Genomic DNA, 27,581 nt, shown 5'->3' with positions numbered 1-27,581 from the left:
TGAGCCCTTACCCCTTAGCTTTACTAGAAGGAGCTAACTAATGTCTGCCTAGTGCAAGGTTGTCCATCATAGGTCTTAATGCATGCATGCATGCCAGACTCCCACATTTGGAGGTCGGTTGAGCTCTCGCTCACGGTAAGCTAAATATCACACTTGCTGCACGGGGCTAGAACCTGGTGTCTGAATGCACCTCTGTTCAGAGCTCTGTGTTGTGTAGAGGGGCTTCTAGGAACTGCAGAAGTTTCAAAAGGGATCACAGCCTCTTGGGGAACCATCACTCAAAGGCCTTCATTTGATAGGAGGAGCCGCTTTGGACACCTCGAAGTGCGGCTCCGCAACTTTTGTTTGTCATTCACCTACCTTACTGACGTTTTGGTATTATTCTATTAATTTTACATTCACTGTGTTTTATTATTTAACTGATGTAAAATCCTATATTGTCACGGATGTCTTCCGATGATGTCATTAAATATGCCAATTGGTTTTCACTACCATGATTACTCAAAACTAGAGATCTCAGGGTGTGCACTCTGCACGATTCACAGAAGAAAGCAGATGTTCAGTCTATATGCTGGTGTTATAACACGTGTACACTGTGTGCAGAATATTGCACACTTCTGTTTAGTTTCCAAATGTGTCAGATTTTAAGCATGACCATAACACTGTCGGATGTGGTGGCAAGGATTTATAATGTAATTTTAATGTACGCCCACAGATTAGGATAATCACATGTTTTTGAAATTATGTTTGCTAAACCTCTCTGAGCATAAGACCTGGTATAAATGCAGTCAAGAGCACCGACCCATACACGGGTTTTAAAAGTGTGTGTAGGAAGGGCTTATATATGGGGAAAAATAAGTAGTTGTGATTTGCTCCTGTCCTACATAGTTTGGCCACTGAATTGAATAACTCCAAGGCATCAGGGACATTATAGTCCTCCTTCAAACCATTGTAACGTAGATGTGGAGGTGAACTAGGACTTCAACTCCCAGGATGCATTGTGTTCTTAAGAGAATGGTTAGACCCTATGTCAGTGATTTAGTGTGATAGCCTTCTCGTAGCAAGACAGTGGCACTTGTGAGCAGCAAAGTAGTCAATGAAGGCATTTCCACACACCCCTGGAGCTCCATAGAGCTATAAACCTGTAGCTGTGGATGACACCTTGGGTACCAGAGTGATCCAGTGGTGGACAGACCTGGCCAGGGGTAAAGAACAATATGGGATGTAAAAGGAGATCCGAGCTTCAAGCTTTTTCTGTTGAGCTCTGTGAAATCCGTGTAAAGGTTCCAAAGTTTATGGCCCAGTGCAGATACCCTCCTTCAGTTGCAAGTGTAAACCGCGGTTCTTCAAGGAGGTCGAGTACCGGATCTCAGCACTTGTACGTAAGCGCCACATCAGTATGTGAAACCTAGGCCGAGAAGCACTTGCGCAAGATGCAGGAGTTTTGGACCTCACTCAATTTCCCACCAAGGCATTTTATAGAGCAGTGGTTCCCAACCTGGGGTCCGGGGACCCCCAGAGGTCCATGAAGCCTTCTCAGGGGGGCCGCGACTGCTTAGAAAATTAAGTAACATTAGCAGATTAGGTCCCCAGCTTCCAGTAATGACTCAGTGGGGGGGGACGTTGTCCGGATTTCAGTATTGATAAAGTGGGGTTCCACAGAAGTCCGAACGCCTGCTTTGCACGTCTGTCTATCTGTGTCCCAAACATAAAACACATGCCTGTGCTTTGCCAATGGTAATGCTTTTCAGTAGACTTCCCAGGGCATTGATGTGCTGTACTTGAGACACTACTTATCAGTTTGCTTGACTTCTAAGGCTCTCAAAACTGCCAGAGTATGGTGAAAATTATCTTGAGTTTATACAGCTGGAAAGAAATCGTTTTGCTAGCTGCTACAATTTGCAGATTCAAAGACTTGCCACGTTTCCACCTGATAACCACGTTCTGTATTGACTTGGAAGGTGTGTTTGACGCGCACAACGTGGGAAGCATTAAGCTATACTGCAGATCACCACTCATCTCTGGGAAATCAAAATATATCAGTATTTTAGGGGCTCATTCACAGAGAAATATTTACTTCATGATCGTAAACTTCTGCTTACAACTTTTATAGAGGTATTTTTTTCCTTGGGATTCACAAAAATCCGCCAGTCAAAGAATACAATTGTAACAGATTTCATTCTGATACCTAACCCCAAAACAGCAAATTTTCAGCTGATAGAAATCCACACTTATGATTCAGATTAAAGTCAAAATTGTCCTCCCTTAAAGTTCTTTTAGCTGTACAAGAAAAAAAATCAAATCTCTTTTCCTGCACCTTCACACTCTCTCCAGCTGTTTACTTCGTTTTTGGGCTTTATGCAGCCGTTTTTTTTTTTTATAAACACTGTAGGTTTGCAAATTGTTGATTCACAGCAAATTACGACTTTGTTGATATCCTTCCCTTCCCTGTTGCCATGCTCTCTCTGTTCCTTTGTTGGGGATACCCATGCTCCTACCCCAGATCTGTGCCCTACAACTGCATAACATATGTATTTCTTGTGGAGTTTCCAAAACATAAATTCCCATAGATGCTGGATCAGGGGAGTCCTGTACTGATATTTGCACAAGCAGATGGAAACTTTGGGGTCTTAAATTGCACAGATTGAGCTGTATTCACACATTGATTTGCAACAACTCGTTATACCCAACTCATGGCGCCGACATGCGCACAAGATGTATGCGTGCCATCAATCCGGATAAGTGTTTTCCACCTCTGCAATACATCTGTTCCCTTTATGTTGCCCTATTAAAACACTAAAATTAACCTACATACCACCCACCAACAAGATACCCACAGCGTACCACATCCACACAGAAGAGCTGCAAACCACCCAATGGGTAAGGATGACTGGAACTTAAGAACCACCTGAGGCTGAGCAGTGGACAACTGTGCGCCCCAGCAGATTGAAACAAAGCAATGTCCTGCAGCCCACACTTACCCACACACCGCTTCTCACAGACACATGAGGACCCGGGATAGTCCATCACTAAACAGTGCTTTTGTCTACACCACCCTTGCTTGCCATTACCCAGTTCAACCAAAGGCAGCGGCATTGGACCACTTCGACCCCGTTCAACAAGAATCCCAGAACCATGTAGGGCACCCAGATTCCAAAGCATTAGAGAACACACAAGCATTGGGAATGTGCGCTATACGTCTAATATAACCTAACTTGGGTGTGCAAACCTGTTACAGACCCCAGTCCTTAACTTTTAATATTATTTGGAGGCATTTGTGCAAGATTAAATATTGGTTTTCACTACCTACCATCGTCCCACAAGTCTATCTGGGTGTACCAATTATACAAGGTCTTGGATCCAGGCCAGAAGTGATCTATGGTGAATAATAAATAAGACTGAGGACAGAGGGAGCTCAGAGAAGCACCGCTCCCCCCGTCTAACAGCTTCCACCACATTCCGCCGGGTTCAAAATACACTACGCTGATCTATGGGCTCTTGGGTTGGGTGGAACTGTGTGAGAAATGCTGACACCCTTGCAAGGGAATGAATGGATAAACATACATCAGGTTTGCAGCAGTGGCATCATTCAGTCTTGCATCCTCCCCCCTCCGCAGATTGTACTGAGGGACCCCTATCATGAATATTCATGGGGCTTATGCTGAATTAGGGGTGGGGGGGATGAAGGTCCGGGCCCCCCATGCCATGTGGCTGCAGGAGCTGTATTAAACCCCTGCCTTGTAATCAGGTCACCTGTGTAGAGTTTTACAAAGAGGACACTGCTTTTCCAGAGTCTCCACAATATAATGGAATCCTGCCCTAAAATAAAAAAGCCCATTAATTACAAAAATAATTAGCTCATTAAAAATAAAGCTCCCTAACAATAAACAGTCCCTGCAATGCCAGTAGATGGGAGTTTTTATTTCAAATGAAAGTGGTCTTCGAGACTTGTCTGTTTACGTCTGGCCTACATACAGCTTGAGCAGTCTTCCCAGCTCATGTAAACATATTAATTATACATACAGAGAGGTGCGCTGCAGGTCAGTCCTCATCAACTGTCTGTTCAGCTGTCATTCACATTTTGTTTCCACCTACCACAACAAACAGCATGGGGCAGTGGGTCAGCCTACTTCAGGCAATGACCCTCTTCACCGTGAGTGACAATGTTTTTCCTAGCTCAAGTCTTGTGTGCCCTGGACGTTGGAGATAGGATGGTAGCGTTGGACTTGGAGGATGCGTACTTCCACATCCTGCCTGCCCACAGACGTTACCTGTGGTTCACGGTGGACCAAGAGCACGTTCAGTTTGCCATGCTCCCTTTTGGCTTTACCAGCACCTCTCGGGTATTTACCAAGGTGATGGCGGTAGTTGAAGCACATCTGCAGAGGTCAGGGGTTCCAGTCCTCCCCTATCTTGATGATTGGTTGTTAAAGGTGTGCTCGGCCCAGGCAGTCATCTCCCACCCCCAAACTGTGGGAAACCACCTGCATTTTCTGGGGCTCGCTATGATTATGACGAGGTCACAGCTGAGTCCCTCTCAGGTGCTCCCTCTCATCTGGGCGGTTCTGGACACAGTGCAATTTGAAGCCTATCTTCTCGAGCGGCTAGTCCAGGATGTTTAGGCTATGATACTGATATGTCAGCTTGTGTCATGGATTTCAGCGAGACTTACTCCGGGGGGCATTATGGCCTATCTAGCATATCCAGCCTGCATCTCTCTGTCTCTCCAGATGCAACCCGGGCTTTCTATAGAAGCCCACCTGAGCATCTGGTGGCCTGTAAACATGGGCACCTTTAGTTCTGCGTGCTTATGGATTTTTATGTTTTGTTGCATGCGTGTATTGATGTGTGTAAGTGTGCTGATGTGTGAGTACACGGACATCTTTGGGTTGTGTTGCTGCCTGTGTGCATTGATTGTCACTGCCTGTGTGTGTATGTATATGTGCTTGTATTTTGGACTTATATCACTTGTGCTTGGACTGGTGTAATCTCAAAATGCTCTGTTTCCATTCTTGCTAGGTTGGTCCTTCTTATGAACATGTTAAATAAATAAGATGAAAAGCAAACCATGTTTGCCAGCGATGGTGTTGACAGGGAAAAATATTCTGTATTTTACAGAGAGCATTTGATTAAATTAAGCAATACAGCTGTACTCATTTCATTGTCTTTGTAAGGCAGGGATTCAAGCCTGGGAACTGTAGAATTACACAAACGAGTACATTAAAACACTAAGCAGCTTGTAAAGTGACGTGTCACAAAACCTAATACTTTAAGGGAGTGAAAGCCTACGGAACCTGAGGCAGACTTTTATCAGCTCTCATTTTCTTTTCCTCGTCAGAAAAATAATCAAACAGTAAAATTGGAACATCGGCACCTACTGTCTTCTGGGTGTAATTGCTGAGTAAAGGCATTAGTGCCCCCTACGCACCTGCATCTTGTCTCTGATGAGCAAACCCAGTAGTGTCTCCTGCTCCATCTTGTCCCTGATGAGTAAAGGTAGTAGTGTCTCATGCTCTGTGGCGTCGTCCCTGCTGAGTAAACCCAGTAGTAGAAGTGCTGGTGGTAGAATGTTAAGGGCCTTGTCTTGGGGCTGGTGCTGCCTTCACTGCGCGGAGGGGTTGATAACATATAAGACTTGATATCTACTTGGAGATACATTGTCAAACTGTGTGCACCTTAAGATTCTCCTTGTTCCCCTGCTCTGCAGCATCATTTTCTGGTTTTCTTCACTTCGCGTCACCCTAACAGGGCACCTTAGATGAGATGCGCTGCTTTCAGCAGTTGCGGTAAATACCGACCTGGGCACCCCTTGTGTAAATATAGCGCCTATGGTGCCCCGGCTGACTCCTGGCGCGCTCAGTGGCGGAACGAAACTGGAGGGGGTGGCTCCCTCCCTGCAAAGCACATGGGTGGGGGCCCCCTCCGGACTCACTTGAGCCAGGTGCAGTGCGGGCCCTTGGACCCCCCCCCCCCCCCCCGCACAGCGGGGCCTTTGTTACGCCAGTAGGCGCGCTGCCTCCGCCCACTCCTTTTATGCAGGGCCCGGACTCAGTGCTGCAAGGAGGGGAAGTAGCTGCTCGATACTCAGTGCCCCTTTGTAGTGTGTTTGGATGGTACAGAAAGCACACATACCAAGTTCCTAAGGCCCTCTAGGCGCAGTTAGGAGTCCGGGCTGGTGATAGGTTGTTCTAGAAGAAGGCCCCCTGCTACTGATGTTGGGTCCCGTGACCATCAGACTCAGTCTGTGCCTCTATCTGCCCCCTTAATTGTGCTGTCTGCACCTGGGAGCTCCGCCACCCCTTGTCCAGTGGGTCTTTCTTGCTCCTGTTGATTGGCACTTGGTAGGCGCTCTCCTGCTCCGTGTTTGCTGCCCTTAGGACTGATTACGCCAGGTTGGGGTTATCATAATGGAAGCCCCCCAGCGTCAAAGGGGGTAGGCTGCCCCTACAATTTACCACTAAGGAAGGGCCTGAGCTGCTGACTCGTTCAAATCTCGGCGTCGGCTCAACGTCCTGTGATCTTGCGCAAATCACTTAATCTCCCCGTGCCCACAATTCAGCGTCTTGAGACGTCACCGGTGATTTGCCCCTCTTTACAAATCCTGGATTTATTTTTTAAACAGATGAGGAATGGGTGTTGGGCAATAACTTTGCGTTTGGGATGTGGTGTGCGCACCCGTTTGTTCATCTTATGGCCCGTCGCCTCATTCATGTTGGTCTGGAGGGTGGGTGTGCGGTCTTATCTGTGGGTCCTAAGTACTACCCCCGTAACGTGGCCATCCCACAGGCCCAGCTGTCGCCCTCAACCGTCGTTGTACACTAAGTTCTTTACAACACCCATGAACGTCAGTTCACCAAATGCCAGGGGTGGAGGAAGTGATATCACGCGGCATTTAACGTTTACTTTAACTCACACATGCATGCTTTTGCATACACACACTCGTTCTTACATAAGCACACATTCACCCGCAAGCGGGCACACACGTTTAAAATCATTTTTTACTTACCTCAGCAGTTGGGGAAGGCCATATTCTAGCAAACTGTAATTCTTTATTGCACTAATTGTGAATAATAACATATTACCCGCGTGTGCGTGTTATGGGCATCACAGAATGCCCTGTACCCCAGCTTTCTTTCTGGGCCGTCCCCCCGCTTCATTCATAGGTCCAGGGGTCCGCTTGTGTTCTCATTGGCTGTGCAGTTTCCTCTGCCCTGGTTTCGATCTCCTCCATGTGCCATTGTTGGTAAGTTGACAAAGATGTGGCCAGGCGAGGTACCCAAAGACATGTCAGTGAAGGCTGCAGGCCCAGCCCGCAAGGCCCCTGCCCTGCTCAGTGCATTTACCTGCAGGCACCAGGGCTCGGCTCGAGAGAGAGTTGGCAGGGCTCGAGAGCCCGCGGCTTCCTGTTGCTGACTCTCTCCTTTCCCCGAGGGCTCTGAATTGTCGATGGTCAGGGACCCCAGGCTTCGATAGGGAGTTCACCTGTCAAGGTATCACTGGGCGCTCGCCTGACTCTCCAGGCACAGGGTAGCGTAGCCCTGGCTGCAGTGCCCGTCGCCTGACCCTTGCATCAGCACCAGGGTAGCTCTCCAGGCCCAGGGTAGCGTAGCCCTGGCTGCAGTGCCTGAGGCCTGACCCTAGCATCAGTGCCAGGGTAGCTCTCGGGCCCAGGGTAGAGTAGCCCTGGCTGCAGTGCTCGAGGCCTGACCCTAGCATCAGTGCCAGGGTAGCTCTCGGGGCCCAGGGTAGAGTAGCCCTGGCTGCAGTGCCTGAGGCCTGACCCTAGCATCAGTGCCAGGGTAGCTCTCGGGGCCAAGGGTAGCGTAGCCCTGGCTGCAGTGCCCGACGCCTGACCCTTGCATCAGCGCCAGGGTAGCTCTCGGGGCCCAGGGTAGAGTAGCCCTGGCTGCAGTGCTCGAGGCCTGACCCTAGCATCAGCGCTAGGGTAGCTCTCGGGGCCCAGGGTAGAGTAGCCCTGGCTGCAGTGCTCGAGGCCTGACCCTAGCATCAGCCCCAGGGTAGCTCTCCACATCAGCGCCAGGGTAGCTCTCGGGGCCCAGGGTAGAGTAGCCCTGGCTGCAGTGCTCGAGGCCTGACCCTAGCATCAGTACCAAGGTAGCTCTCCAGGACCGTGGTAGCTCTCCGGGCCCAGGGTAGCTCTCTCCGGGCCCAGGGTAGCTCTCTCCGGGCCCAGGGTAGCTCTCTCCGGGCCCAGGGTAGCTCTCTCTGGGCCCAGGGTAGCTCTCTCTGGGCCCAGGGTAGCTCTCCGGGCCCAGGGTAGCTCTCCAGTCCCAGGGTAGCGTAGCCCTGGCTGCAGGGCCCGACGCCTGACCCTAGCATCAGCACCAGGCCTGCTGCTGCTGCACTTCCACAGCCGGAGGAAGCGTGTGTCGAGTGCAGGAGATGAAACTTCCCGGTGTGGAAGGCACTTGGGGCCATGTGTGTGAACGCATTTTCCCACGGACACCGAATGGGCAACACTGTGTGATACATCTGGCCCTTGGTCCTCATCTAGCAGGGGCGGAGGCGCTGATCTACATTTAACATTGATGGCTGCACACCCTGTTAGTTTGTCACCGCCGGTGCTGTGAGGGGCCAGGTGCTTAGGTCTGGCTGTGGCCACGTTCGGGGTGGGCCTGGTGTGCATTATACAGAGCGCCGCCGTGTGCAGCAGGCCGTGCGTCTCAGAGGTGGGCGGCAAAGACGCGCACTCCCGCCCTATCCCGGGCCCAGGCCTTTCCCCCTGCTTGCTATGTTTTAAGTCGGATGGAAGTGTGTCCTGGTCTCGGAGTCTCCTTAAGGAATGAGATCATAACCTAGCTGGAAGCAAAAGGTTGCAGAGAGAGAGCGAGAGAGACGGACCTTTTTCCAATTGAACAGGGAAAGAAAGCACATTACAGGGCATAGAGGCGGGACCTTTGACGTGTCAATGCCATGGTAAATAGGTGTTAACAACTGGCAAGCAGAGATTTAGAGGAGGGCGAAGAAGGCACAATTAGCAATCAGGGCGGCAATGGGGGTGGCATGGATACATCTGTGGATCGATGGGTGGATGCATGGCTGGATGGATTGCTCGATCTATGCATGGATGAGTGTGGATGGACGGATCAATGCATGGATAGATCAAGGGATGGAACATCGATTTCTGAATGAATGGATTATAGATTTATGGATGAATGGATTGCTTTATGGATGAATGCATCTATGGATAGAGGGATGAATAGATCTGTGGATGTGCATGGTTGAATGGATGGATCTATGGATGAATGGATCTGGATGGATCTCTCTGTTGATGGATGGAACTATGCATAGATCAATGGCTAGATATATGCATAGATAGATTGATGGAAAGTTGGATCTATGGATGAAAGAATGGATGATGGATGGATCAATCGATTGAACGGATGGATCGAAGGACAGATCGATCTGTGGATGGCGGATTAGTGGATTTATGAATAGATCTATGGATGGATGAATGGATCTGTGATGGATGATCTGTGCGTGCGTGGGTGAATGGATCTCTGGATCGACTTCTAGATGGATCTTTGTATGTATGGATCTGTAGATGGGTGAATGGACAGATGGATCGATCTGTGAATGGATGGATGGATGGAGAAGCGGGCCTATTTAGGCCACTGAAGTAGATAAACAGAACCCCTGCCTACAGTTCCATTAGAGAGAGTGACCCTGCCCACACTCCTCCCACTTGTATGAGAACATCAGATTAATGAGTAGGAATGTTTTCTAACTCTAGAGACAACAACTCCAACCCTAACCTGCAGGAAGACCACATATCCAGTAGAGAACAAATCCCTGTCTGTCACTTTCAGCTGGGGGGAGGGGGGGTGGTGGAGGAGGCTGGGGTCCTGGTAAGGGGGTTTGGGGGGGGGGGGTATCCATGAGATGAGACTGCTACTCCAGCCATGATCTGAATGATTGTGCTTTTATATAGATGGCACCTGGTGATGTTTGGAGCCTAAAGGCCTGATTTAGAGTTTGACAGGTTACTTCATCACAAACAGACCGATAGCTCATCCATCGTATTAAGAGTTCCATAGGATATAATGGAATCGTAATAAGGCGGACGGGATAGCTGTCACGTTTGTGATAGAATAACCCCATCCACCAAACTCTAAATCAGGCCCTAAGTGTCTTTGATATGGTGACACATTAGTTGGATACTACGGCAGTGTTTTGGGTCTGAAGATGATCCGCCTCAAACCATGCCTGTCCCCCAGTGTATTTGTGTTCTCTGATCCTGAGAAAATTGTCCTTACTAACCAATTGAATATTTCTTACTTCATGGATGTTCGCATGTTTTTGCTTGTTCTCCAGGTGCTTTTTTACTGCAAGCATGCACTTCGGTGATTTAAATGGGCCGGTACTGTCCGGTACTGAGTACCGGCACTTTTTTATTTTGAGAGGGAGAATCCCGGCACATCTCAAGAAAAGCGTAATACTTTGAATTGGAGAGTACCGGCACTTCTCGGAAACAAGCAGGTACTTTATTTTTTCCATCACAAGCACTGATGCAGTCGTTGACTAACTTCACATATGTCTCTAAGGAGGGGGTTAGCGTTCCAGCTTATTTTGTGTTTCATAAACCACAATGTGAGGCTGCTTAAGAACACTACGCATGTTTTTTTCATGGTTTGGTGCAAATGGTCCCGGATGAGTGCAGATGAATAGTAAATAGGGGAGAAGGGCCTGCAACAACCCATCCCACTACTTCACAAAGTTACCTGCATTTAGGGCAGGAAATGGGAAAGTATGCTTTGCCTTCTAGGTAAGATATTTTGCAGCTAGAGCACTCCCTCCCATTCTACTAATCAAAAGACAGTATTTCTATTATTTTCTTCCATTTAAGGCTGATCCTGGGCTGCGACCTTCCCTAGCCTTATGAAGGTGCTTTCCCGGTTGAAGTACTTCTTTTCAGCACTGCGTAACCTTTTTTCATTTGCAATTCGGTCTTAATAATGTCTGAGTACTTACTAAAGGATCAGTATAACATAAATACGGTGAACGCTGGTTTAAAAAAAGAGACCGTATTGTGGGCTATATTGGTAAAAGGCTTCAGATTTAAACTATTCGATTTTTCTTTTTGTGTTAACTATCCTTGCTTTTATTTTTTATTTCAGGTTTTAAGTCATATATTTTGATTTGTCAGCCCTTGTCCAGTTTTTTTCCCCGCACCTGCTTTCCCGACCGTCCTCCCTTCTTATCCCAGTAGCCACTGATGCCACAGTTGCTTTATTACAGCCCCCTCTGATCCCGACGTCATTACGAGGAAGTGACCTCATAGTGGGGCGACAGTGACATCATTATTCCGGTAGACACTGATGTAACTGTGGCTTTATTGCAGCTCCCTTCTGATCCCGATGTCATTGCGAGGATGTGACCTCATAGTGGGGCGACAGTGACGACATTATTCCGGCAGCCACTGATGTCACTATGGGTGACATCATTATTCCGGTAGCCACTGATGTCACTGTGGCTTTGTTACAGGCCTCTCTGAGCCCGACGTCATTACGAGGAAGTGACCTCATAGTGGGGCGACAGTGACATCATTATTCCGGTAGCCACTGATGTCACTGTGGCTTTATTACAGCCCCATCCCGACGTCATTAGGAGAAAGTGATCTCATAGTAGGGCGACAGTGACATCAGCAGTGAATAGGGCAAAGGGCACCGGTGGTTTAGTTCATGAGGTGCAGCAGAGGTAGGCACTTGCAAAGGTAGGAAAGTTATATATTTTCGATGTTTCAAGAAGCAGGAATTGAGTATAACGAAAGAAGCATTGCACTAAATCTGACATTTCAGTTAGTTTGATCGGATTTTTAAACTGCTTATTCTAAACTGATGTGCACGCAAATAAAAGTGGCACCGTCAGTGAGAGGGGAAGTAAAAAAGTGCAACAAAGTTCAGCTAGTGAGAAGGGACAGAGGTGGGAAGATGGGAGGGAAAGCGAAGCAGCTGTAGTGAGACGATAGAAATCGAGAGGAGATGCATGAAAACCGGAAGCAGGACGGGCGCGAGAGGGGCACCCATGGTGACAGTGAAAGGGCGCGTGGGACGACCATGAACAGCACCAGAGATTCAAAAGAGGAAACGAAAAAAGAGTGAAACCAAAGTAGTAAGCTAAAGAGAAGTCAAAGTGAAAATTGAGAAGAGTGTGGGAAGGGAGGCAGACGAGGAAAGAGAAGTTTAAAAAAAAAATAACTATTGAAATAAGTCAATAACATATCAATAAAATTGCTATCAGTCCTACACAATAGCCATGTCTCTAGAAGTAATATATCTAATAATAAAAAGCCCAGTTTTTGTCCCTATCGAATTAGATCTAAAATAACTCAGATTGGTAGAATCTCTACAACAAATGATGCATTGTACGTAACATTCTGTATATAAAACCCCATTTAATCTATGACCCCATCTTCTGTACGTCAAAAAGAAGACTTATCTTTTTCACCATAATTACGGCATCTATTTTGGCTCAATACTTTTTAAATAGTTTTTTGACAACACTTATTTAAGTATAAATCCCTCAACTGTCATGTCATTTGACTCTTCACCTAGTAACAAAGGTGATTTGTAGAGACCTGAAAATGTGAAGTTTGTGAGTTTTGTGAACTAAGATCTGGATGCCAAATATCACACAAATATCCCACAACTGCTGCTCCACAAAGCAGTATCACTCGGCTGGATCCCCCCTCAGCTTTCCGATGGAACTTTCCCAGTCTTGCTGTGCTGGTCAACCCCATCACCGACCCTTACCAGCTGGTGTCCCGCAGCCCTCTGTCCTCAACCCCTTGATTATTCCTTTCAATACTACCCTTTTCTGGGTCATCGTTTGCTTTTTTGGGTCCTCCCCTATGGATAAAATCATCCAGCTCACCTCCCAAGACCTTAATATTTCTGGAATCACCTCTACCTCACACAGGTTGGATCATTTTCGGCCAAAAAACAGAAGCTTGTGCAAGCCTCTTGTCCTACTTTCAAAACTATAAATGGTCTGTCTCTTAACTTCTTCAGCCTACATTTCTGCCGGGTACCAGACCTCAGCCTTCGCTCAGCGAAAAATATCCTTGTTGTGCCCAAACCTCCCTGTGCATTCTTCTTGTTTTGATCTTTTAATTTACTTGAAGGTCATCACCCGGACTCGCCCACTACTCACCTGAGCGCCATGTCGTCTCTTTGCACATTTAGGACTGCTTGTGGCTTTTGTCACCTCCTGCCCCCGTAGTCCTGTCCCACCACCAGTTGTGCCCCCTTGCAAATGCACTGTGTGAAATTTAATATTGTAATAGTGTCCTGCTGATGCATTCAATGTCTTCCATCGGTACTCACGTGCACTGGTACCACCAGCCTGCTTCTTATGTTCTAAAGCAGTGGTTCCCCACATGTGGCCTGGGGTCCAGGGGGTCTGCAAAGCCTACTCAAGGGGTTGGCAACTGCATAGGAAATGAATAATGTTAGCAGATTAACAAAGGTTATATACATTTAAAAAAAAAAAAAGCAAAATGTAAATCTGAACATTTTAACATGATCTGTAAATTTAAAACCGGAGGCCAGAGATTGAGTTAATGTCCTCATTTTGATTAGTGGGAGCAGTGCATGTGCATCAAACAGAATATAGTATGGACGACTAGCGGCCTCAATTGAATTTAGAAAAGGTTCAACCTCCCATTAAAATTTGGAGTTTTTTCATATATTCGTCTGAGAATTTGGGGTATTTGTTCAATAAATGCTTGTTTCTGTATTTTTTGTGTACTCTTTTGTGGTTCAAATGATCGCAAATGCTTAGGCCCGGGGTCTCCTGCTTCACATAACTACTCAGTGGGAATCCACGGATTTTAATAGTGATTCATTGGGGTCCCCGTGTTCCAGTAATGATTAAATGGGGGTCCACAGGGGTCAAAAGTTTGGGGACCATTGTTCTGAAGCGTTAATTGTCGAGCTTTGTGCCACAAAACTTATGTACGACATTTCTCGTTGTGATGGTCTTTTTGTTGTCCTGCAAATAGATACAAATAAAAAGAGGCAAATTACTGTGCAGCCAGTGGTAGTGAAAATCCTTGCGTAAACAGCCTTCACCAACCATTTCTTCCTCTTAAACATAATGGAGGAACAAAATACAGCATTTAAAGGAAATCAGTCGACTAACAGGATATGCACAGCCATGCTAACGCAGGAAAATCCCCCCCCCCACCCCTCGCCCCCAAGCTAGCTGAGGACCAACTGCCTTTCAAACAGGAAAGTTTAATCTGCTCCTGCACTCGGGAACGTACTCCTAGTGCCAATCGAACAGCAGCAGCTCCCGTCACTGATGCTAAAGACTGATACCTTACTACTGCTTTTACCATCCTTCATCCCTGACGGAGGTATAAGATCAGCTTCCTTCTGGGCCCCAACACTGGGATTCCTTGTGATGAGCTGAAAATTGCACCTACTGCAGTTACACCTCTCTCTGTGTTGCACACACATAGGTATCTTCAGGGCAAGAGGACCTCCACCACAAATCTAGAGGGATACGATTTGAAGATTGACTAGCATATATTAGAACATTGGAATGTTGGCAGCTCCATTGAAAACAATGGAGTGCTCCGGGCTTTTACATGGGCTTTTACTGGCTGGTAAAAGCCCGGAGCGCCAACATTCCAATCTTCTTTGTTCACAGCAACAGCTGTGAACAAAGCCTCACGAAGCCTGAGGGGATTTTAATCCCCTCCGGTTCCGTGAAGCCTTTGTTTTATTTTTGAGAACATTCTTCCCTCTAATGGCAGAATGTTCTAATAGCCTTAGAACCTGTCGTAGCGGGCTCTGCCGGCTATTAAAGGCCCTCTCCCCTGTTAAAGGCCCTTGCCTTCGGCTTGGGTTTTAACGCGGGAGCAGGCCTTTAATAGCCGGTAGAGCCCGCTACGGCGGGTTCTAAGGCTATAAGAGACAATGCACTCTTAGGCCTCTTTGTGACCCTGAAACACATCATATGGTTGCCAACTTTATAAAAAATAAGTTTCATGGAGGGAAGAGGGTTATCAGTCTTAGACAGAAAAAAAGTTGAAGATCTTGGTTTAAAATCCCCCATGTTGTTGCATCAGGCTTTAGGCTGTTGTCAAAGATGCATTCTTTTCACAAGGCTTGAAGAAAGGGCATTCTTGCCAATTAAGATCCTCCAAAGAAAGCAGTGATGGTTCAATGACGGGAAACATGAGCAGTGAATATCACGGCTTGGTAGTAATGTACGTTATAAAGTTTGCTAACCCCCCAGGTCCCTATCCAGGCATTAGATAAGTCCATCTCCCACAGCTGACCTCTTATTCCCATAGGTTCTTCGTGCTCAGGATTCTGATAGAACATCACAGAGAGAAGAACTCTGAGGTCATTAGAATGCAGGACATCCACAAAATATACCATCCATGGAAACTGGCTATTATAAAAGTACTGGAAATTCTTAATGTCAATCAAATGAACACTCTGTATACATGAAGTGAGGAAGTGTCTGTGATCGGAGTAAACTGGAGATACATATCAAGAGGTTTTGGTGGTTGATGATGAGTTGCTGCTGAGTCTTGGATCAGATGCACTGGTCGCATGCGTTTGTTACTTCTAATAAAACTTTGAGAAGTCCCTCCTCCGATAGTTAATAGTGATTTTAGATAGTTAATTGGTATGCTTTGTGGAAACAAAGTGGATAAATAGGGAGAACATCTTGAACTCGAGCACCAAGGAGGGAACGCTAACGCATAGTGACTGGTGTGCACCCTTCTTTCAATGAGATATTGTGCACTGGGTTCCTGCTCAAAGACCCTGACGGTGCATGATTGTGAACATACTTGAGCTCATATGAGTGCACTAGATAAGAATGTTTGTATTGGCAGAATTGCACCATGCATGTTTGGAGAAGATCTATGAGGGTTGGGGCCTCCTTGAAAAATTGATCCAGCAGCAAGGAGCCTCCAGCTGCAGGGCTTCTGCGATCATAAATTTAGAGCTCTTGTGCATGTCTGGGGTGCATGCTTTGCATCGGATCAGGCAACAAGTTGCCAAGAGGGTATCAGACCAACCATTGCATCACAACAGACAGTGATTGGCCGCCTGTGATTGCAGGACATTCATTACTGATTAAAGCAGTTTGTGGTGCTTCATTCTTGGACATAGCCAGATTTTGATATCCGCCATGCAACGCTTTATAGCACGGTTGCCTTTAAATGGTTAGATGCACTTTCCTGGCTCGGGATGTAGATTCTTGCCAGTTTTTAGTTGTGTTGCAGACTTATTTTAGCATGACAACATGATTTAAACATGAACAATATCTAAGGATTTTTCCAGAATATTTGTTTCTTTGCATATTGTTGTGTTCTAATTGTGAGTAAAACGTAAATGGAGGAGAAACAAAGCAGAACTGGCCTCCCTGTCTAGTTTCTTACCAACTCATGGAGAACCACTAATCCAAAAGTAACACTACAAATACATCTTTTAAAGTTGTAGCTTCTTGTGGGTAAACATTCTGAAAGGATCATAAGCTGACATCCTTAATAGACTGTTTGGGTGCAGAAGGCTTCTCTCTTTATGCACCAGCCAGAGGAAGGACAGAGTCAAGTAGACAGGAAGAAACAACATATTTATGAAAAAATCAATGATTTTAGGAAGACATGTTGGCCTTAAACAAATCTGGTACTGGAATGCTGCAAATTCCCTTTTACAGCTGAAGGTACAAACGAGTTGGTGGTAGATATGGGTTAGGCCTGGGAAGGCATCCTGCCGATGCTGTAGCCAGGATGAAGAGAAAGTAATGGACCAGCTTGTGAAGTGAATATGTAATCCGTAGGTCCGGGAGAGGTTCTTGAGTGTAAAAACCTGCGCTTCTCTATTACTGACCCCAAAGGAAGAGGAACCCCGTAAGCACACAGTGTGCCAAAATGGAGAGAGCAAGAAAGCCTGTAAAACAATGAGGAAATGCTGTATTTGTCGAAGGACTCACGGAAAGCAGCAGATTGTGAAACAAGTGGTGGCCACTGGCGAAGGCTTGTCACTAATTCTGTTCATACAAGTGAATTCTCGTGTTTAATTTATGGTCTCCGAGGGAATGCGGCCTTTGCGAAGGAAGACCCTGCAGGAATTGGGAGTGCAGCAGATGTTTAAAGAGTGGGATCAGCCTTGCAGAGCGATACGACCAGGGCAGCAGGTTCCATGAATTTAGATGCTCGTATGTGTCATCACAAAAGGAGGCTGACCGTGCAGATCACTTTAGCCCCGACTCCAAAAGCACCAGTCTGGTTCGAGCAGCTCTGATCCTGTGCCCTCTGCATGAGACAAGCGATCCCAGACAGTTGTCTGCCTGGTTGGACTTTTTTGTGCAATTTAGTTTATGCCTCTAGGCATACTGAGTATGCAGTCCACTCCTCGTAGAGACCGAAGTAAAAACTGTCCTTGGAGGGCGGCTGCATACCGTTCCCTGGGTCTCCCACTTCTTATTCTGCTTAACTTTCATTTTGCAAGTCTTTGCTGGTTCTTGGTTGTGAAAAGAATAACTTTCAAGTCTCTTTCCGGTCAGTCTTTGTTATTGGAACTTTATACCTTCGACTCTTCTCCAAATCTCGCACTCCACTCTACCTCCTTAGGAGCTCCTGTTCGGGATAATTCAGAGTCTCACACTTCCATCTCATGCCCATTGGATAGTGCTCCTTCGCTTCCAGAGATGTCTTTCTCTGGAACAATACAGGTTCTTTGTAACCATCAAGCATCCTCGAAGAAAGTTCAGCACTAGGAAGGTTTAGGGTTGCAATGTGCAGCATCCAGACCCTTCTAAAGCATTGATAGCAGTCCCAGATGGTTGCTTTTCAATGGCAGTCGTGTTCTATCAATGCTTTACAGTTGTGACTTTCTTACCAACTTTCATGCCCTGAAAAATACCCCTAGCCAATTTCACTTCAGGTGCCATCACCAGTAAAAGATGTCTTTGATTGCACCCCTAGAGTGTGTCCCATCTTTCTGATCTGAACTTTCCGTACACCATTAAATCTAAACTCATTTAGGAGTTTCATCATCCAAGATAGAATGCATTGTTTCTTCATAAGGCTCGTTAAGGATTATTTTTTTAAACATCCTTCTTTCTCATCTGCCTTTTGTCAAATAAATAATAGCACAGCTTTCAACAGAAAAAAACTAATTCTACTGTGATAGCTTATTCATGACCACGTGTCTCAGTGCGGCTCAGTAAGTTTATTATTTAATTATAATCACTGTAGACAGCTCATTCCATTGAGTGTCTGAGCATGGCTCCATCTATTGATGCACACAATGCCTCCAGTTAATGCATTTCCATATATTCATTCCTGCACTGCACTCCCCCACCCCCATCAGTCATCTTCAACGGTGAACTTTCTCTTCGTGCGGAAGGCTCCTCCTGGGCACCAGTTGGCATTGTCGCTCTGCGGATGTTCTCTTAATGTGCTTATCAGGTCAGTCCATATTTCTAAAGCATGAGCCACACTGTCGTCTCTACTTATTTTCCTTGTACGTCTCTCCTCAGGCAGGGCCACTCCAGCGTGTTTTCCTAGGGGACAACAAATATACCACAATCCCGCTTCTCGCCAGGAACAACCCCAGCGCGGTAAAGCTATGTTACATTTGCATCTTTGAGGGCTTAAGGGTTATTCCTAGCAGACAGTGTTTGCTAGAGGTTTCTATGCTAATGTTTGTTGCAGCTAGTACTGTCGTCACCATTGCCTTCCAGTATTCAGCTACAACCATGTATGTCCAAGTCACATGTATATAGTGTCCTAGCTGCCAGATTTTGGCATGCTGGTGGCTTCTATACATCAGATATACTACCCTGTTCAGCCTTGTAGGAGTAAGATGGGTGCGGTGCTGGAAATGGAGGAGTGCTGATTTGAACCTAGCAGGGCTAGCTCTATTCTACAATGGAGCACACTGTTTCCCGCTCACTGTCTTCCAAGGGTTCAGGTAAGTCATTATTCCATGCTTGTCATGCTCTCAAGGGTGTCTTTTTCATATCTTCTTTTTATGCTGCATACAATCATTTTTAAAAAAAACTTTGTTTATTGGCATTTTCAAATCTTTACTTCTCGTAATCAGTACAAGCATAGCATGTAATTTTTGGCGTAGATAGAATTCAGTAGTAGTATTGTCTTCTGGCATTTATCGCACTGGGTCCAAATCTGTTTCAGGTTCACATAATGAGGTCATTTGAGATATTCAGCATGCATATACCCTTGTATCACTTCATTAGGGGCATCATGTCTAAGATCTATTACTTAGCACAGTCTTGGTGTCACCAATCAAACTTTCGCACAAAACCTATAACATTTAACACAGCACCTGAGGAACATTTCTTTGCTGGGGTTTGCAGGGTTACTTGAGGAGTGGTGGGTGTCCCTAGTAGGGGAAGTCATCATCTCTATATTTTACAGTTGTCATCAACGGGATAAGGTCTTACTAGTTGGGTGTGGGACGCGTCTATTATCCGCGCGTCCGATTGGGGTACTGCTCAGTGGTGTATTCTCAGCAATTCCCACCCATCAGCCCTGGTCAGTGTTCGTGTAGGGTGGTGTCTTCATTGTCGGAATGGGGTGTGTCCACTTCTTGGGCTCCCATCCATTCAGGGATTGGGTTAGGGCTTGATCAGGTCGTACATGGCCGTTCTCCTGCTCCTGCCTCTTCCACATCCCTAAAACCTTGGACCATAGGTGTGTAATGAGCTGCCCGCGCACTCCACGTGCCTCATTCCTTTTCAATGCTCGCATCTCAGTCTGTGCCCATTTCCGGACATCCCGTTTCCAGTCCACCAGTGTCGGGCCTGTGTGAGAGTTCCAAGCCATTGCTATCCTGCGCCTAGCAAGTACCAATGCTAGATCCAAAACCTATTACCAATTTTCCTGGAGATGGGCCTGGGGTATAACCCTAGTAGACTGAGAGAAGGGTCCAGAGCTAGGGGTCGGTTCAGGACCTCCTCCAATATTCCCAGAGCCCAGCACCAGAAATGCTGCACCCCATGGCACTCCCATGTCATGTGGTCAAAGTCCGTGTCCGCTACATTGCATTTGGGGCATCCTCCATGCTCCCCACCGTAAATTGTCCTAAGTTTATGGGGGTTAAGTACGTTCTATGCACATAATTATACTGAGTGTACTTCAAGTGTGAGTTGCGAGACACCGTGTGTGGATGGACCAGCACCCACCGCCACTCTGCGTCTGTCACCTCACTTCTCAGTGTTGCCTCTCATTTGGTTCTCAGTGATTGCAGAGTCCTCAGATTCAACTCGTTAAGATCCCTGTTGAGCCGGGCATCCAAAGTGAGTACCGTCCACCGTTGTCAGTAAGAGCTGGAGTACTTTATGCACCTCTGGCTCCGGGTTCACTGTACTCCACAGTTCCCTCACAGCAAACGCCAATGTTCGATAGATGAGAAATTGCCACAGTGATACTCAAGTCGCTGCAGCGAGCTCCTCGAATGGCAGTAGGATACCAGCCCGTGATAGTCCCCCAGCGTCGTCACCCCTGTGTCCATCCAGGTCCGCATTTGACCCACCATTAAGGGATGGGCTGGGGCTCCATAAGGTATGCCCAGCAAGCGCAACTCTGGGGAATATGGGACCTTCACGCCAGTGCAGTTCAGGCTCTGTCGCCAACAAGTCAGGGCTACCTTTAGCAACATACTCTGGGTCAGGAGGAGAATCCTGCGGTTCAGCATCTTAGGCAGCAACAGGCCAGTGCTGGTCAGGTCCATTTAGCATTTTGCACAATATGGAGGCATCTTGGGAGGAGCACCATCTCTGCTATGGTTATCCTACCAATAGTAGACACTGGGAGTGTATTCCAGAACTTAGTTGACGATTTTACATTCTATAGCACCCTTCCCATGTTGCAGGAGTATTGCTGTTCTACAGTGTGGGCTATTTGATCCCCAAATATCAGAACTTGTCCAATTTCAACCTCAGTTCCACATTGAGAAGCTCAATTAGGGAGTTCTTAACCTAAGCCGCCAGAGGAAGCAGGACTGTGTATCTTTATTATTATTATTATCTTTATTTATTATTATATAGATGGGACGCCTTCCTAAAGTGTTTCAACTCAAATAGCATTTGAGTAATTGAGTCCTGTGGTTTCCCCGATTATTGCAAAGTTCCATCAGAATACATAGAAATCTTGTGCACTGTGTCCCCAGGGTTTATGCTCTAGTTGTGCAGTGATGTTCAAAGTTATATCAACAAAGGTTCGACAGCCAGGCCAAATAGCAGTGGGGACCACTTTCTATGGTCAACCTATCTATATCATGCCTCAAGGACACACCTAAAGCAGTATCTTGCAAGTATCACCATTCATTATAGATAAAGGCTTAGAGGACCCCAGTGCTGTTTGGATTTTATTTGGTTTCAAAATCATAATTATGATGTTCTCTCTCATTGTTTCTAGTAATTGACCTAGTTGTCCAGCTCATTATAAACTTCCAACAATGTGTCTGGGAGCTGTTCTGCAAAGGCTTTGTAACATTTTGGAGGTTGGTGATCAACCACCTTCCCAATGTATAGAGCTTCCAGAAGTAATTATTTTAGGGTATCTAATTCTAATTCAGTTATTTCATTAAGAGTAAGTCTGGGCAGTTGCACCTCTTCTAAGAACTTGTGTGATGCCCCATCCCTGATCAGCATCTGTATTCTGTACACATTCTCCAAATACTAAGAGAAGGAATTGTTAATTCCCATTTGCGCAGTACCCTGACCTCTCCAGGACCAGTATTAAGAAAGAGGGATGCTCTCTCTCCTCAGGCTGAATTTTTCTCAGATATCCTCTACCTTTTATATCGTCTGTCTGTAGTCCTTGTGGGTAAGCATGTCCAGTGCATCCCAAATTTCCCCTATTCTATGACTGCTGCCTCCACATGTCCCACCTTGTATGCCAGGACCCAAAGACTGACCTGCTCCTAAAGACTCCAAATTTTAAAGCCCTCCACCTTCCAAACATTACAAGAAAAAACTACAAATGCAGACAGATTTGAGGCTTTTGATGGTAATTCATGGAAGAATCCCATAAAAAAGGTTTTGAGGGAAAAATATAAATTATTTTTAGATTATTTTCATCAAGTGAGTTGGCAGCAAACCAATATAACAAATTTGAAGAACTCAAGTCAGCACATGTTTCACACAACAAAAATCAGTTGAAATGTCGCTTCATCGGACTTAAGCAGAAGTGGGAACAATTACAATATTTACAGAGTAAGATAGTGAAACATTTGCAAGCAAATAGGGTGCAGAGTTTGAGAACAATGCAACAAAAGAATATAAGAGAATGAAAAGCAATAGAAACAAGCGTACTGAAACATTTGCAAGCAAATAGGGTATAGAGTTTGAGAACAATGCAACAAAAGAACATAAGAGAATGAAAAGCAATAGAAACAAGTGTTGACAAAGCCAATAGGTATCATCTATGTGAAAGCTATTGGCTTTGCCAAGTCTTTTACCCATGTTGTACTGCAGTGTGGAGTAGAATGGTGTGTCGTGGAGTAGTGCCTTGCTGTGCAGTAGCCTGGAGTGGAGTGGTGTAGAGTTGAGTGGCATAGGGTACAGGCGAGTAGAGTGGCGTAGAATGGAGTCGGGTAGATTAGAGTGGTGTAGAGTAGATTGGAGCAGCGTGGAGTGGCGTGGTGTAGAGTGAAGTAGAGTAGGGTGGGTAGGTTGGGGTGGAGAAGAGTGGGGTGCAGTAGAGTATTGTGGGGTAGAGTGAATTGAGGTTGGGTAGAGTACAGTGGGGGGGTAGAGTAGAGTGGGGTGTTGTAATGCAGCGTGGAGTGGTGTTGAGTGTCGTGGACTAGAGTGGTGTGGAGTAGAGTGGACTAGAGTCGTGGACTACAGTGTTGTCGTGTCGTAGAGTGTCGTAGAGTGTCGTAGAGTGTCGTAGAGTGTCGTAGAGTGTCGTAGAGTGTCGTAGAGTGTCGTAGAGTGTCGTAGAGTGTCTTAGAGTGTCGTAGAGTGGCGTGAGAGTGGCGTGAGAGTGGCATACAGTGCAGTGGTATAAAGGAGAGTTGAGTGACTTAGTTTAGAGTTGAGTAGAGCATCGTAGAATGGAATCAGGTAGACGAGCAGTCTGGCTGACCCCCAAAACTCCATTGTGAGTACAAAACCCCAAAAGTTTGAAGTTGTTTTAGCATACTTCTGAGATAAAGGTAGTATGGAATAAAGAAATAAAAAGGATGGAATTTACGTTTTAGGCCTTCCATATAGATGAAGAATAATATATGCAGTAAAGTTACCCACAGCTTACCCAATCAGCAAAGAATTACATCAGCATATATAACCGCTGAATGCCTATCCACATTAATAGAGTAACAAGGTTACTTGCCATAATCGTATTACTTACATTTGGGGTTATTTTATTTCTTACAATACTTGATCCATCAGGCTACATTACATAGGTATAAAAAACTGTTTTCCAAACAAAAAAAAGAATGGCCGCTCTCCTAGGATTTGTAAAAGTGTAGATTTTTAATGCTTGTTTTCCATTCCAGCTGCTACAGAGTCAAGGCAGCAAGAGCAAGTGGAAACAAGCATTTGCAACGCAGTGGGTCTTGCATTTGCTCAACTTAGAGCTATTAGTGTTGTAAATTCCTAACTGGACTTTTCTTGCCACTTAAATTGAAAATTAAAAGTAAAACAGTTGACATAAGCGAACCGATTCAAAGAGCCACGGCCACCATGAGGTTGAAGGAGAGACACAAAAAGAAAAAAGAAGTTCCTCTCGCAGTCGAATGTATCAGCATTCATGCAATTATCCATGTAACAGGGGAAGTCTGCAAGGCGGTAGCAAAACCGCCCCAAGGATGGACAAATGTAAAGCATTTACCAATGATGATGTAGGATTTTTGAAAGGCAAGCCCATGAACGAGTGAAAGTGATGGGCGTGAGGCGGGTGTGGTTAAAAGCCCACAAGACTTACAACCGGTCAAAGCGCTTGCCTCTTCGACCTAAAAAAAAATCAATACGAGTACTTGAATAAAATGAGCACATGCAGTTTTATTTTATACACCTTGTTGGTAAATGCACTAACATTTCCACCAAGTCGAAATTTAAACGGGATTTCAACTATCATAATGCACTGTATAGATGATAGTAGAATATCTAAGCACTGGAACAGGATATCAGGAAAAAATACACTTCTCTATCCCTTCCTCTCTCTCTCTCTCTCTCTCTCTCTCTCTCTCTCTCTCTCTCTCGCTCTCTCTCGCTCTCTCTCTCTGTCTCGTACAACGTTTGGAGAGGGAACTGTACGCGCACAGTGGCAGGTCTATTGATGAACAAACATTTGAACAAGTCACAGTACTCGGGCCATTTCTATGGGAAAAGTTGTTTATCTTTCCATACACCATGATCACCGTCCCCTCCGGGGGAGGGTGAAATGTCCCCCAGCACCTTTCAAACATCTACCTGCTTGCGGGTGCCGTTTAGCTGAAGTATGATTTTTATTGCATTTTCCAACACAGTGCTACATAAGGTAATAGTTTCTACAAAGCTAAATTTTTTTTTAAAGATTATCAGAAACACAAACACATTCTGTTTTTAAAGTGCAGCTCTCCTTTTTAGGGTCGAGCCTGCGTTGCTCGCGCATGCGTATCGCAGCGAGACTCTTTTGTATTTAGAAAAGGGCTCGGAGCCCTGTCAACTTCACGTCAGTGTTTTTTATTGGTTCGTGGGCTTCCCTAATAAAATCTGCTTGCTTTCATTAGTCGAAGGCACCCATATGTCATGCCTTTTCCGGTGGCAAGCCCTCCTCGAGTGCAGCGACCAAGTACAGAAAACATGCGAGGCTCGCTGTTGTCCATTGGGCTCGTGGACTTCTTTTTCTCTAATTTACGAGCGCGATCTCGCTTGGCAGAAGTCGAGCGCTTTACATACTTGATTTCACTTTTTTGGGTTATGTACATAAATACACTTTTGCCCGATAGATGAAAAGTCGGGTTAAGAGTTTACAACGCGATCAGCTCTAACATGAGCAAACGCGAGACCCGTTGCATTGTAAATGCTTGTTTCCTGTGCATGCACAAGGAGGGCATTTTGTTGTAGGACTAACCTCGGGCACAGAGGTGTCATATGGAAAGAAATGATTTTAAGGAACGGGTGATGGACAGTTGCCTCTTGCAGGAGAGAGAACCTCACACAGGACAGTCACTATGTTGCCTGCATGCCCAGCTTTTTGTAGTAATGTAATTGTGTCTGAAACAGTGCTTCGGGTCTTAGGAAAAGCAATGTGGGAGCTGACCTCTGTTGCCTGCTAGTACTGTCCTGCAGAGTCCCAAGTGAAGAGGAAGCAATGCAGGGAGTAAACTAGCAATGCCATGTGCAACCAGGGGCATGGTGGGCTCACTACTGATCAATTGTTACAGGAGACTAGTGATGTTCTTCTTACTACAAGCAAGTTCTGCACTTCCATTGGTTTCTGCCTGACCAAAAGTAGGGAGGGTTTGTGAGGTAATTGTGGCAACATTTGCCCAGTTGAGGTAGTGTCCCAGCGCTAAGTCAATGGCCTTGATCACTTGGCACGGTGACCAGCCATGGCTGGTTCCTGACTGGCGATAGAGTGCTTAGCGACCTAATCTGCAGTAAATGCTGCTGTTGTAAATGATTGCCACCGCGGTGGCCTGATGCAAACAATCCAAGGGCGGAAATATGTCCTGAGTAGATAGAGCCACGTCCCATGGTAAACACCAAGCAGTAGTCACCCTGTGTCTGGAAAGGTTATTGAATGAGCTCACCAATCATTGCCCTCAAGTGCGAGAATGGGATGTAAAGAGAGCGGGGTGTCCTTTACACGGTGGCAGTTCATTGGTTGGGAGACGAGTCATTCGTGTATCTTGACTACGGCTAAGCTAGAGGTGACGCGGCAGGATGGTGACAGGTGGGTATTGGGAAAGTTGCTTTTTGATACTGCAGGGAAGGTGCGCACACCATGAAACAGTGATAAGATAGACAATGGATATTTGTGCTATCGAGAAATCTGGATGTAGTGTGATTTTAATTCAGAAAGCTATACAAATTAGACGAATATAACCCAGGTAAAGAAGTTTTCAAAATCAAGTATCGTAAAAAATGGTTATTCAAATGATAGAATTTATTGTTTGCAGCATAATTACTAATACAGCTGCACCGAACAACTTTGCCTTTAACTTAAAATACTGAATGAACATGCAAGGAGATTTTTTTTTAATGAATCGTCACACTAATGCTTTACCACTATAAATAATTTGGCCAGATGATATAGCAATCAATCTGGATTTGTAAAGCACGACTTGTCGCCCACAAGGTATCCTGGCGTTGATTGTGGCTGCCTAGCTTAGTCAAACAGCCTGGTCTTGAGTCCTTTCCTGAGTTCCAGAAGGGAGGAGGTGGTTCGCAGGTGGGAGGTCATTCCATGATCTTGCCGAGAGGTAGGGGAAGGAAAGTCCTCCACTATTTCGGAGGCAGGAGAAGAAACGTTGTCCGCTGTCTGTCATGTGGCGTATATGACAGACAATATTGCTTGTCTTCTGTTCAGGACCTCAGCCATGTTCTTTCTCCATGTTCTATATCAAAATAAGTATAGTTATGCTTTTTAAGCTATATGTTCTTACAGAATATTATCACCAATGCTTGTTGTGCAGACAGGTCTATTTACACTACTCCATCAAACACGCTTTGGGTGTATATATATGTTTTTAAACCTTTTCTAGAGCTTTAGTTCATGCAATTTTAGGAGATAAATCTTCTCTGATTTCATTTAATGTTATGATATATGTTTATACGGAATAATATGCAAATATTCACAAAGATGAAAATACCTATTTTTATAACCGCTTGTAATAAGGTCTATACCTTGTTTTTTTAATGTCTTTCCGATTTGTTAAGTAAATTGTCTTTATATATTACGCTTTTCATTATTTCATGATATTGTATTTGTATTTCTGTTGATCTGTACTCTAATTTTTAACCACCTTAAGAGGTTTTAGCAACTTCATAAAGACAACGTGACAGCAGTTCATTTCCACTTAAATGCAAGAGTTGGTCCAAACATTCAGCGAGGGAACTCTGTTCCTGCTACCGCCCTAGCAATGGTGACCATACCTTGTTTTGCTTTGAGCTATCATTCTGAGTACCAGGCAACAGACCACTTTTAATGCCTATAAACAGCAGATCTCACATGTAGGTGGTGAGCTATTAGCCCAGGTTGTACAGGACTTAATGGGTTTGTGGTTCACGCTGACCACCCACTATGTTGCTATTTATCGCATACAGGGCTCCTGGAGCTTACATGCCTTATGGTATCATCTAGAATAAATTGTGTGTGGCTAGAAAATAAACTGAATCTTCAGTACTTAATTTGTAAAAGAGTGAGCGCTGGTGCCCAATGCTCTGCTCAGAAGCCCGCGTCCGGCGCTAATAAATGTCAGTGCACTGAATACCAAGGCTGCGTAGTCTTCAGTCCACGTCATACCTCCTTAATCCACTACCAGATTCCCCCTTAACTTTTATCCCACTCTTGCAGATTCCTGCATTCTCCATTTGTTAAATTTTTCCCTGTCTTTCTGTTCTGCCTT

At 45.6% G+C, this 27,581-nt stretch overlaps 1 protein-coding gene and 1 long non-coding RNA gene across 3 annotated transcripts in view; one reads left to right on the top strand and one right to left on the bottom strand.

Annotated features, from left to right (window-relative positions):
• TMEM39A (transmembrane protein 39A) overlaps positions 1-27,581 on the top strand; it is a 169,031-nt gene that overhangs the window by 55,831 nt on the left and 85,619 nt on the right. The gene's annotated exons all lie outside the window — the stretch shown is intronic.
• LOC138248829 (uncharacterized) overlaps positions 26,303-27,581 on the bottom strand; it is a 72,817-nt gene continuing 71,538 nt past the window's right edge. The window contains exon 3 of the long non-coding RNA XR_011194647.1: positions 26,303-26,570. This is a non-coding gene — a long non-coding RNA (uncharacterized lncRNA). The remainder of the gene's footprint in view (positions 26,571-27,581) is intronic.

Source organism: Pleurodeles waltl, chromosome 8, assembly GCF_031143425.1.
Source record: "Pleurodeles waltl isolate 20211129_DDA chromosome 8, aPleWal1.hap1.20221129, whole genome shotgun sequence".
Taxonomy (NCBI): Eukaryota; Metazoa; Chordata; class Amphibia; order Caudata; family Salamandridae; genus Pleurodeles; species Pleurodeles waltl.
This window is presented reverse-complemented; position numbering and strand designations above follow the sequence as displayed.